At 41.6% G+C, this 13,179-nt stretch overlaps 1 protein-coding gene and 1 long non-coding RNA gene across 2 annotated transcripts in view; one reads left to right on the forward strand and one right to left on the reverse strand.

Moving 5' to 3' along the window:
* The window catches only part of LOC144614325 (uncharacterized), a 42,405-nt gene that overhangs the window by 15,302 nt on the left and 13,924 nt on the right, over positions 1-13,179 (reverse strand). The gene's annotated exons all lie outside the window — the stretch shown is intronic.
* Positions 7,453-9,908, forward strand: LOC144614277 (uncharacterized). Its single transcript, XR_014136097.1, has 3 exons — positions 7,453-7,609; positions 8,992-9,136; positions 9,825-9,908. It is a non-coding gene; the product is annotated as an uncharacterized LOC144614277 (long non-coding RNA).

The following is a 13,179-nucleotide window of genomic DNA, read 5'->3' on the forward strand; positions in this document are numbered from 1 at the left end:
CACATTTAAACCTCACAATAACCTTATGTGATAGATACATCATTACCCCATTTTACAAGTGAGGAAACTGAAGTACAGAGAGGTTGTATAATTTGTCCCAGTTTGTCAAGCCAGTCAAGAAGCAGAGCTGGAATCTGAACTCAGTTCTGACTCCAAAGCCTGTATTTAACTTGTATGAAAAAAAAAGGGGGTTTAAAATAGCCGTTACCTTAAACTTAACTTTGAGAGCATTAAATATAGAAACACTTTGCTGAACTTCATCTCTCCATCTGGGAGAGCTTCTCTAAGAATTACATTTTCTATTTTTATTCCTTTCCTCTAATCATCTCCCATGATTAAGTATTTAATTAGCCTGTGATCATTGAGACTTTAGAGATTTCATTTTTTATTTTTGTATTCTATTTTTTGAGAGAGAGAGTACAAGAGTATGAGTGAAGGAGAGGCAGAGGAAGAGAGAGAGAGAGAATCCCAAGCAGGCTCCATGCCCAGTGCAGAGCCTGACATGGGGCTTGATCCCATGACCGCAAGATCATGACCTGAGCCGAAATCAAGAGTCAGGCAGTTAACTGAGCCACCCAGGTGCCCTGAGACTTTAGACATTTTAAAGCCCTGTTACAGGTGAATCAGTGAAAATGAGAAAGGAAGGACGTCTGAAAATTCATCCTTCCGTAAAAGCAACAACAACAACAAAAAACTAGCAAAAATGGTCAAAATCAACTTTCTCAGAACTTTGGAAATTTTAACCAATGGGCTTGCAGCAACCCGGAGAGCATTTATTAAAGAAAAAATTACTAATTTCTATGAGAACAGTGAGCTCTGTTGTTTTAACTTGTCCTCAACCTCTGCTCTCCATCGTGATGGTAGCCTTAAAAATTGCCCACATCCCAGGGGAACAGAATGGAGCTCAAGTTCCTTAAAGCCTCATTCCCAAGGAACAAACTGTCATTGTTTTACCTGTCTAGTGGGGTCCCTAAAAAACTTCACTTGAAAGCCTTGCCCTTGACCTCACTGAGAACTGCACAGTGCTAAAATAGCCTCTTCCCAAGGGGCATTTTTTGAAAACAATTATAGATAAATGTTTTAATCTGGCAGCTATGTGAGGCAATTGATAACAAGACAAAAAATAGCCTAAACAAAAAGCCTAAAAGGAAAAAGCTGAGAAATGAGATGTCCATAGGGACTTTGAAATGCTCCAACATCTTCCTGGGTAACTAGAAGACCACAAGACATATTCCTGGGAATGTAGAAAAAAAACCTTAGCACTAATAAATGAGTTCAGCAAGGTTACAGGACACAAGACCAATATGTAAAAATTAGCTTTATTTCTATACATCAGCAATGACTATTCCAAAAATGAAATTAGGAAAACAATTCCATGTATAACAGTACTCAAAAGAACAAAATACTTAGGAAAACATTTAACCAAAGAAGTGCAAGAATCACACTAAAAACCACAAAACGTTGTTGAAAGAAATTAAAGAAGATTGAAATAAATGTAAAGATATGCCATGTTCACGGATCAGAAGACAATAGTGTTAAAATGGCACTATACCCCAAATTGAACTGTGGTTTCAGTATAATCCCTATCCAAACCCCAACTGACTTCTTTCCAAAAATTGGCAAGCTAATTCTAAAATCTGTATGTCAATTCAAGGGACCGAGAATAGCCAAAATGATCTTTTTAAAAAAAAAAAAAAGTTTATCTATTCATTTTGAGAGACAGCGAGCATACACACCCGTGCAGAAGAGCAAACATGAGCGAGTGTGAGTGGGGAAAAGTGTGAGCAGGGGAGGGGCAGAGGGAGAAGGAGAGGGAGCATCCCAAGCAGGCTCCATGCTGTCAGTGCAGATTGCAACACGGGGTTCCATCTCACAAACCATGAGGTCATGACCTGAGCTGAAATCAAGAGCCGGCCACTTAACCAACTGAGCTACCCGGGTGCTCCAAAACGATTTTGACACAGAACAACAAAATGGGAAGACTCACACGCCCTGGTTTCAAAACCTACTTCAAAACTACAGTAATCACGGTGTGGTACTGGCAAAAGAACAGACATGTAAGTTGATGGAACAGAACTGACAGTCCAGGAACAAATCCTCACATTTATGGCCCACTGATTTTCAACAAGGGTGCCAACACCATTCAACGTGGGAAGACTAGTCTTTTCAAATGATGCTGGGACAACCGTATATCCCCATACCAAATAATGTAGTTGGATTCCTACACTTCACACCATATATAAATATTAACTCAAAATGAGTCAAAGACCTAGAAGGAAGAGCTCAAGCTATAAAACTCTCAGGAGAGAAATCTTTATGACCTTGGATTTAGGCGACGGTTTCTTAGACATGACACAAAAAGCACAACAAACCAAAGGAAAAATAGATAAACTGGACTTTATTTAAAAATAAAAAAACAACCCAAAACTATCATATGTCTGATACAAGTCTAGTATCCAGAACATCCAGAATATATAAAGAACTCTTAAAACTCAGTGAAAAGACGAATAATCAAATGTTTAAATGGGTAAAGGATTTGAAGAGACATTTCGCCAAAGAAAATACATGAATGGCCAATAAGCACATGAAAAGATGCTCAATGTCTTAGGTCATTAGGGAAATATAAATCAAAGCTACAATGAGATACTACTCTACACTCACTAAGATGGCTATGATCGAACAGAGAGACAATGATAAGTGGTAGCAAGATTTGGGGAAACCAGAATCTTCATACATTGGTGGGAATGTAAAATGGTGTAGTCACTGTGGAAAACAGTTCGGCAGTTCCTCAAAAGGGTTAAATATAGAGTTACTACATGACCCAGCAATTCCACTCTTAGGTATGTACCCAAGAGAATTAAAAACATATGACCACACAAAAACTTGTACATGAATACTCATAGCAGCATTATTCACAATAGCCAAAAAGTCAAAATAATCCAAATGTCCAATAACTCACGAATGGATGAACAAAATGTGACTGGAGCACCTGGGTGGCTCAGTCGGTTAAGCATCTGACTTTGGCTCAGGTCGTCATCTCACAGTTCATGAGTTCGAGCTCTACATCAGGCTCTGTGGTTTTGGATCCTCTGTCCCCCTCTCTCTCTGCCGCTTCCCCGCTTGTGTGTGCGCTCTCTTTCAAAAATAAATAAACATTAAAAAAAGGAATGAAGTACTGAAACATGCTACAACCGGATAAATCTTGAAGCCAACAAGCCATGTGAAAGAAACTAGACACACATTTCTATGAAATGTCCAGAATAGGCAAATCCATAGGGGCAGAAGGTAAATTAGTTGTTGCCAGGGGCCTGGGAGGAGGGGGGAATGGGGAGTAAAGGCTGATGGGTATGGTATTTCTTTCGAGGGGGGCAATGACAATGTTCTGGAATTAGCAGTGATTATTGTCTATCAAAGTATACCATTGGACTATATACTTTATAATGTTGCATATTCTATTATGCGGACTATATCTCAATTTGAAGAAAAAAAAAAAGAACCATGTTGTGATAAATAGAGAACCAGTTGCCAGAAGATCAAACATGTTAGTAGGTGGAGAAAAGGGGAGCGAAGATTCAAACTCTTCCACAACGGAGGTCAGAGGGAGTTAGCGGTGCGGCTGGGAGCCATGCATTTTTGTTCTTGCCTTGGAAACTCCCCTATTCTTCCTATTCCAGCCCCTTCTTCTACGTTTTTTCAGGCCCATTAACATGTCGGGTTTGTGTAACACTAGTTAATATCCAGTCAGACAATGTTATGAAGAGAAAGAACGTGAGTGTCACATGTCTGGTTAAACACAGTTCCTCAACCTTGAGGCTCCGAATGTCCTTTGGCTTTGAAAACATAAAAATGGCATTAATACCTACAAGCTTACTGGCGGGCTCTGTGCAAGTAACCTCTTCCACGTGTGTGTCTTCCCCTGCCCACTTCTCCCCGCCCCTGCTCCCCCCCCCCCCCCCGCTCCCTATTAAGAAAAACTATGAAGAATTATGCAGCCAAAACAATTTAGTAGTTTGTTATCCTTCCCCCCAACTATCTCAGTGCTCTACCCCCACTGTCCCCCCCTCTTTCCTGGTAGCTCACCCATGGCCTTATACCCATCGGCTCGGTGCTTCCTCTTACCCAGGCAGCCCTCCTGCTCAGATGAATGCCCTGTGTTTATCTGTAGTGAAAACAAAATACAGGCCACTCCAAGTTATCCTATCTCCTCCTGTCTTTAGTGCCGCCTTCTCTTCATGGAGCTATTGTGCCTGAGCCAAGGGGAGAATGAGAACTGACCCGACAGGTTACATCTGCTGGACCGACAGCAATTGTTTTTCCACAGACTGCGATACGAACGAACGGTGGACGCTGCACTAGACATCATCTCCATTTCCGTTCAATTCCCTCATTTTACAGATAAAACGTGTGCTGACTCAGTCTATTGGCTTTTGGATATTCGTGGGCTTATCTTTATGGGAGTAAAACATAACAACAGTTATCCTCAAAGACTGTCTCATAATCAAAGTTGAAGAAATACTGTTCTAGATATTTTTTTGTTTTTTAAAAAACTCTATCTTATTTGAAGAGGAAAACTCAAGTATTTTTGCAAAAGCTTTCCGTTGCAGAGCAACGGGACAGACTAAAGGTAGCTCACAAAATAAGGGAACATTTCTTACGTGTTATTTTTTTTTTCTCCAAATTCTTCTACAGAGGTCCAGACAGATGGGCTACGTTTCCTTTCTATTAACTGAGGAGACAGAGAAGACTTGAGGACTGAAGCTTGTCACCACTGTCCTGAATGTACTGAAATCCTAACAGCTTTGGCTGAAAAAATGTCCAAAGCAGGCAGTGAAAATACATTTCAAATAGGACAGACTCCAAACTCTCTATGCTGGAATCCCAAGGCATGGAGGGAAAACTGGCTCCTTGGAGGAAAGCAGTTGAAGAAATAAGTAGAGTGATCTAGACCCTATTCCAGTATGTTTGAAGTACTTGGGGATAGAATAACCCCTTTCCTTTATTCATCTACATAGGTCCATGAGCCATGAGAACATGACTCCCCATGCGAAGCTCCTCAATACAAGACATCTAACGGCATCACGTAGATCCTCTCTCAGGGGTTGGGCGGGGGGAGGGGCGAAGCCTAAAGAATCTGAAATGGTGAGCCCATGTTTTAATTCAAGTTCTGAGAACAGCCTTGAAGAGGAGTTTCTGGCAGTGAGGAACAGCCCAAGAAGCAAGGGCCCCGGAATCAGGCAGACCTAGGTCTGAATTCTGGCTGTCACTTCCTGGTGAAGGGACTTAAGTAACGAACGTCTCCGAGTCTTTTTAGCAGCATTTACCTCATAAGGCAACTTGAGGATTAAAGGAAAGAGCATGTGCAAAGCACCTAGCATAAGGCTGGGCACAGAGTGGGTGCCTAGCAGTGACGATGTGATATTTGCACCAGGCGGTGAGCAGGAAGCCTGGGGATGCCCATAGGTGGCATGGCCAGGAGCTCCCGAAGCATAGGGAAAAGGAGCTCCCTGCTCGAAAGGTCCTATTCCAGTGAGAAGCTGACTCCAAGGGACGACGCCCAAAAGGCCGGTTGTCATTCAGGTCCTACCTAGTGCCAGGGAATGCGGAATTGTATTACTCGCGAAGCTTCTTAAGTGGTTCTGTCACTTATTGACAGTGTGAACCTAGGCAAGTCACCCGATGTCTCTGAGTTTCAACTTCCTCATCCCCGAAATGAGGATGATACTACCTGTATCACAAGAGTTGCTGGAAAAACGAAAATGAAGTGGCGTGTGAGGGGCCACGTCCGGAGCATTTCCCACGTGCCAGGCTCTATTCTAAGAGTTTAAGACACACTGTCTTACTTGCAGCACAAGCGAAAGGTCTTAGCGTAGTGCCAGAGCGCAGTAAATACCTAACAGAGGTAGGTATTAAAGAAATGATATGGGGCAGAGGAGCAACTACCATGCTTCCCAGAGAAAGAAGATGCCTTGGCATATACGTGGGAAGAATCAGAGGCAGCTGGGAGAAGAAAAGTAACAGTTGGGTATGACTATCGCAAAGCTTCTGAACTACCACACACGGAAAATAATAAAAGTTACCCTAAATCACCCCAAAAGGACAGCCCTGAGTTGTCATCTTCATCCTTAACGTTGATGCCTTTCTGAATCTGAGAAGAAGCTGCCAGGATTTCCAGTACGTACCAAAAAGCGATGACAATATCCTGAAGTGTGTCAACTTGTGTGGGCACGCAGCCGTCTAAAAGGAAGCAGATGCCGGTTGACTGGGGGAGCGTTAGGGCGTCAATGTGACTGCGGCTCGACTTTGCCTTCAGAGGGTGGCCACACCTACCTCAACGATATTGTCAACAATAATTCAAAAGGGGTAAGGCTTAGATTTTCCTTATTCTCCCTTAGAGCTTATGTTCTTGGCACAATACTGATGCGCCACAGACGAGCCAGCATGTGAATGTGCTCTATCCCGATAAGGTACAGCCTTTCTACATCGTAGAGTCCTTCGGCTTCTAAACTCATGGAGCTCGTACTGTTAGAAGCAATGAAGTGAATTTTTTAAAATAAGCCATCGGTCTGCACCTGTGTAGGTGAATGAAGGAGAAGCACTTTAAAGTCAGGAAAAAAAAAAGTATACTTAACATTTAGGATTATCAACCACTGTTGGTTTTCCATAATATATTTCATTCCTGATTTCATCTGAAAGAAATAGGATTATTACTACCATTCAAAAAGTGGTACCTTATTAATAAACTCTTGGCATGGCTTTGAGGTGGATTTCAGATTCAAAATAGACTTTACCACACCGCTAACGTGTTCACTCAGTGTTTATCAATAACTTAAGAGGCTTCATTCAAAAAACTTACTGAGATAGAATTACCTGAAACCCAGGGGTGTATCGAGGCCTTGTAGGGTCTGAACCTCATCTACTTTGGGAAATCCTGCCTCATCAAAACATGCAAAATTATGCGTACAGGAACTGCGAGGGTCCCTCCCAAGACTTTGGAAGGGGCCTATGTAAGTGAGAAGACCTGAAGTTTAAGCTTCAGTCAGTTCAAGATAAATCCACCTCAGCTGGGGCCCAAAAGGTTTACAAACTTATTTAATGCTGGAGAAAATATTGTTTCAACTTATAAACACCCCAGTAATTAAGTCACATAGGTAATAACGTGACTGAATTCACGGGATGGCATCTCCCTTGCGCATGCTCTCTTTCTCTCAGAATAAATAAATAAACGTTAAAAAGAAAAAAGAAAAGAAAAGTTTGGCCCCAAACAAGGAGCCCAACCTCCAATACACACTTACTGTACTGTGATAATTTTTTGGAAGTTAACTGTGAATTCGTTTTAGTAGTACAGCTCTATTCAAACCACATTGAAAGGGCGGGCCTACGCCGGCTGACTCCATCTTGTTCTGTGTCCTTCACCTTGACCACACCTCCTCCCCTTGGGTAACCCACCCCCCCCCACCTGCCTAACAGCACTCTTCCCCAGGACCCTTCCCCAGCCAATCAGCTGAGGCCACAGCCATTACCTCACCAACTGCCCCTAGGCCCCAATAAAACCTTTGTCCTTTTGAAACTGGCTCTCTCTCCCCGGTATCTCACCTCTGCATCAGTGCAGGTAGGGGATTGAGCTCGAGCTAGCTCGAATAAAGGCTCTTTTGCTTTTACATCGGACTCGGCTCCCTGGCGGTATTTGGGGATCACGAATTCTGGGCATAACACACATGACATGAGTATTAATTTATTCTCAATACCAGCTAGCTCTGGTTCTTTAATTACCTTTTTCTGTCATGTAAGATCGATGAGGGAGCATGAGGCAAGTTGAGGGCAAGATACAAGTTAGCACATGCCCCCGCCCCAGGTGGGATATGTGTGATTCTGGCTGCTCGAGGACAAAGGAAAGGAAAGAAAACAAATGGTTAACTGATAAGAGATCTCAGTCGGGCAAGATAGGAGTTTCCATCAGTTTACAAATATCTTAGTAAATTACAAGAAAAAGGCAATCTTATCAATAGCCTAATCGCCAGAAACCTACAGAATCAGCTTCCTGGAGCCCCCACATCACCCCTCCATAGTGATATGGGGAACAAAGGCAAGAAGGAAATCTCAGGTAAAATTAAATTTCCTTATAACCTGCAGCCTATTGACAGATACTTGAGGCAGGCAAATAAAATATTTCTCCAGGAACTCCCTACTGTCTTAATGCTTTGCTAGAGGGAAAAACAACCTTAGCTTGACAATAGCAAGGCCTCTGGTGTCTTAGGAGTCCTCTTTCACATATCACAGTCCCTCTGGAGACTTCCCTTTTGACTTGACCTCCCAATTCCATAGCATATAACCTGTCACTCTTCACAACCCCAGCGCAGTTCTTTCTGCCCACGGTCCTGTCCCTGTGCTTTAATAAAATCACCTTTTTGCACCAAAGACATGTTCAAGAATTCTTTCTTGGCCGTCGGCTCCCGACTCCCCACCATCTCCCCAAAACTTCATCAAGATGAACGTGGAAACTCAACACAAGCAAGTTGTTGCCTTTTCCACAACAAATCTTTTCTATTCCACAACCATCCCCTACTTTGTCACCCCCTAGCTCGTTACCCTGCTGCACTGATGCCAGCATGGCTCACATACGTTTTCCCATCAACGGCCATCTTTTTCTCCTTCCAGTATGAAAGATTCTTGGGGACAGTCCCTGTGTATTCTTTGTACCCCCAGTACTTAGTACACTGTCGACATAGAGTGCGCGTGGCACTGAGTGTTTTTCAATGAATTCATTCATTGTTATCAACGGATTCCACCCTATTTTGTCCTGTATTGCCTACCTAACTATGAAATTCAGATTCTTCGAAGAGACTCTCGGTGTTATAAGATGCTTAGTAGAGGTGGTGAGTTTTAAGACATTATATTGACACCACTAAAACCTCTTGGTGGAGAAACTCAATGAGCCCGTTCTCTGGCATGCTGGCAAAACAAAAAACTGACCCTCAGTATTCTTTCCCCAAGTTAGGCATCAGCAAATTAATGAGAGGAGAGAGGAGGCCCCTGCTCTTGGGCACCCGCAGGAACTTACTCCAGCTCCGGACACACCGTAAACACTTTCATCTAACGGAAGATAAGCTGTGAAATCGGATTTCTGAACCACAAGACAGTAAGACAGTCTTTTCCAGCGTCTGCTTTAGAGGAGGGTCTTCAACCTTGAGTCTAAAAATCCCCCTCAGGCCACTGAACATGTCCAGTATGATTTGCTTTTTTACAGAGAAATCACAGAATTTTCTGGCTGAAAGGGAATAACATACTTCTTAATTGAAGAGTGGTCAGGAAAGAAAACACATGGAGAGCAGTGCCCTGTGGCAGGCATTCAGGAGTTCTTTCTGCTTTCCTGATGGCTCAAGAAGCACCCACACCTTTTGCTGCCTGGAGAACTCTGTGCTAAACTTAGTTCTTTGAAGTTCTCTTTTGCATAGGAAACTTGCACATGAGCAGGAATCAAAGTTAAATTCAAAAGTGGATTTCAAGGACCATGCACACCTTGGGGAAGCATCACTGTCACGAATTCCCATGATAATACTGACTTGGGTGTTACTTGCTTGGGGCTTTCATTGCCCACACAAAGCTGGGTATGAGGGAGGGCAGAGAGTGCCATTTAGGAGTTAAGACAAGTCTCTTGGCCTCTTTGTACCTTAGTTTCCTCATTTGAAAAAAAAATGGATTTTAAGACCTACTTTCCAGAATTCATACTGGGTTTATTAACACACACCTAACCAATCACTGTATGATATTTTTACATGTAGTTTTTTTTTTTTTTTACATGTATTCATTTTCTATTTCACTTACAGCTTGTGTAAAAACGGCATTCCATGCCAGGCCTGAAATGTTCCAAAGCTCAGTTCGGTGAGTAAATTGCAACCAAGATTTCTACACACACACACACACACACAAAAACAAGACAAACAAAGAGAAAAAAAAGATATTCTTTCAGAATATTTATCCTTTGGCAGTGATTCTAATTTATAGATAATGAAACATAACCACAATACTCTCTCCATACACTAAAGAAATCTCACTAGGAAAGATACTTGCCTTTTTAAAAAAATATTTGCATGAAAGATTTATACTTTCATGTTTATACATGTGGTGCATTAGATACAAATCAGTAAATGCTCAATAAATACTTGTGTTAAGTAAGTATTTTTTTCTAGAGAAGTAAGTTTATTTCTCTAGAAAAACGTTTCACAACTTTAGCACTGTTGAGATTTATGGTTGGATAATCTTTGTTATGGGGGGGGGGGGTGCTGCCCTGTGAACTGTAGGGTGTGACAGCAGCCCTGGCCTCCACCCACTAGATGCCAGGAGCACATCTACAGTCTGACAATCAAAAATGTCTCCAGACACTACCAAGTGTCACCTGGATGCAAAATCACCCTGGCAGAGAACTGCTGCTCTAGAACGATTCACTCTGATCTCTATAATAACTCTCACACCAAACTTTGCCACAGACAAAAAAAGATTTGCTACATAATTTTAGTAGCTTTCGACTAATAAAGGTTCATTCATTCCAAATGAATAACAAAGAGGTTTACAATTAAGTTTAATACAAATTCCAAATATAATGAAATTATATTTGTAACTTACATAAACTTCAAAAAAGGTAGTGATTCAAATGTACGTCTTTCAATAGATTGTATTTTATTGCAGGATAAATCTCTAGGAAAAGGAAAAGGAAAATATTGCCTCAATTAGCTATAAGATATCTAATTAGTAGGATGGTAGTATTGAATAAGTAGCTTTTGGCTAAACTCTGAGTATTAGGAATTGTTAATTGAACCTTCCAGAGCCCCTAACCCTGTCCTCACCTTTCTTAAGAGTCTCACCTTTGTGATCTTCATACATAAAATATACAACTATAGATCTTGATAGATCTTGGAAGTAATGTTTCCTGAGAGCAGAAGAATTGATTAAATGACTGTTTGTGGCCTCATCAATTTCTAAATTATGAGCTCAAAGTTGTGATCGCCACATATAATTTCTAACATTAAAAGGGATATTCTCACATTAGCACACCTTCCTGGTTTAGTTCTACTTCTTGACACCAAGTCAATACCAGAAGAGGTAAAAGATACCTTTTCATTTAACTTGAAAAGAAGTTACTCCTCTAATCAATACCTAACTTTGAACGAACTCAGAATTATATTATCATATTAATAGAAATTTATTTTTGGTTGTACGTTGCCTAAACGGTCTATGAATTTATCAATTGCTTCAGCTGCAAGTGGGGCCAACAAAAAAACAACACGGTCCTGGATTTTTATTTGGAAACACCCATTCTTGATTATGGTTGACCCTCTTATTTCCATGGATTTCAGCCGAGTCCCTCACTTTCCACCTACATGGGTACCACCATCTTCTGACTGGCATTTTCATCTCTGGTCTCTCCCATTCTAATCTATACTGCACACAGTCACCAGATTAATTCTCCAGGAGTGGTTCTCAAATATCAGAGTCACTTGGGAACTTACTCAAGATGCACATTCTCAGCTCTACTCTGGACTGAGTGAATCAGGAACTGTGGAGGTGGAACCTGTGTTCTGACAAGGCCTCCCGGTGACCCTGGTGCAGTCTAAAGTTTGTCCTAGAGCACTGCTGTGATAACACGGTAGCCTGGCATATCATCCAAGGCCTTCAAAATCCTAAATCCGGCTCTAGTTTCCTACTCTACAGATACCAAAGAAATTTCTCCTGCATTTTGCCTTTCACTCACTCTATCTTGCAAGCATATTCTTCCCAAGATGTCTATCTGATGATACGTCATAGCCATTCAAGGTTCTGTTCAAACAGTATTTCTCTAGTAACTTCCCTGATCCAACTTGAAGTCTTCCCCCCCCTTCTGTGTTCCAAAAACAACTTATACTTCTCATTGCCCAAATCCATTTCTTCCCCTCCCCCTCTCCTCCTCCTCCTTCTCCTTCTTTTAATTTTTTAAAGTAGACTCCACGCCCAACCTGGGGCTTGAACTCACGACCCTGAGATCAAGAGTCGCATGCTCTACTGACTCAGCCGGTCAGGTGCCCCAATTTCTTCTTAATATAGTTATTCTGGCATTCCATTTCCTCTGGGCATAAACTCCATGAAAGTATGGACTAGTCTTGCTCATCTGCGTTGTCTACTGTGTTTAAAACTGATGCATGGACAAAGAACAAACTCAAATATTTATAAAATAAATTAACAGCTGGGTAGTGAGTAGAAGGAGCAAAACGACTGAAAAGAAATGTGGTTTTACGACTTTGTGGCTCCCTCTTCTGCACTTTGTCAGTGCTTCATCATCCATTTAGTGCTTAGGCATTATGGTTTAAGCTTCTGTTTATTTTCCCTGTGAAATCATGAGTTCCTACAAGGGTGGGAAGCCTGTCTTAACCATCTGCGTGCCTATGGTACTGGGCATAGGGCCTGTCACATTCTTTTTTAGGTTTGATTCACATTTTTTTTGAATAAATGAATGAGAACACTTCACCTGACATGAAATAATTGGCTTACAAAGTACCTCATAGTAGAAATAATGAAAGGCCCTATCCATTGCGCAGTTTGTCTCTTTTGGTTTTCTCCAAACTGTGTTTGTAACGTTTGGAGCCCAGATGGCAGAGGTAGCCAAGAAGACCAATACAAAGTGGTTGTCCCCTAAGACTTGGAAGGTTTGATAATTTGAAGGGCTATTTTTAGTGTCATATGAGATTCTTTTTACTCACTACCCTTAAGCCTTCCACATTTGCAAGAAGAATCTATTTTCTAAAGCATATCATTAATAAGGATTAATGAGGGGCGCCTGGATGGCTTAGTCGATTGAGCATCTGACTTCGTTCGGTTCAGGTCATGATCTCACTGCTCATGAATTCGAGCCCCGCATCAGGCTCTGGGCCAACAGCTCAGAGACTGAAGCCTGCTTCGGATTCTGTGTCTCCCTCTCTCTCTGTGCCTACCCTGCTCATACTCTGTCTCTCTCTCTCTCAAAAATAAATAAACATTAAAAAAATTTTTTAAAAAGGATTAATGAAATACACAGCTTTGCATGGCATGGACAAAGAATAAACACTGAACCTCCATAGCAAAGAACATTAGTATCTCTGTATGTCTAATGTACAGAGATATATGCAAACATTTCTTCCTTGACAATGAGGCTGGAGAGATGTTTATTCTGTA

Source organism: Panthera onca, chromosome E1 (genome assembly GCF_046562875.1).
Source record: "Panthera onca isolate mPanOnc1 chromosome E1, mPanOnc1 haplotype 2, whole genome shotgun sequence".
NCBI classification, from domain to species: Eukaryota; Metazoa; Chordata; class Mammalia; order Carnivora; family Felidae; genus Panthera; species Panthera onca.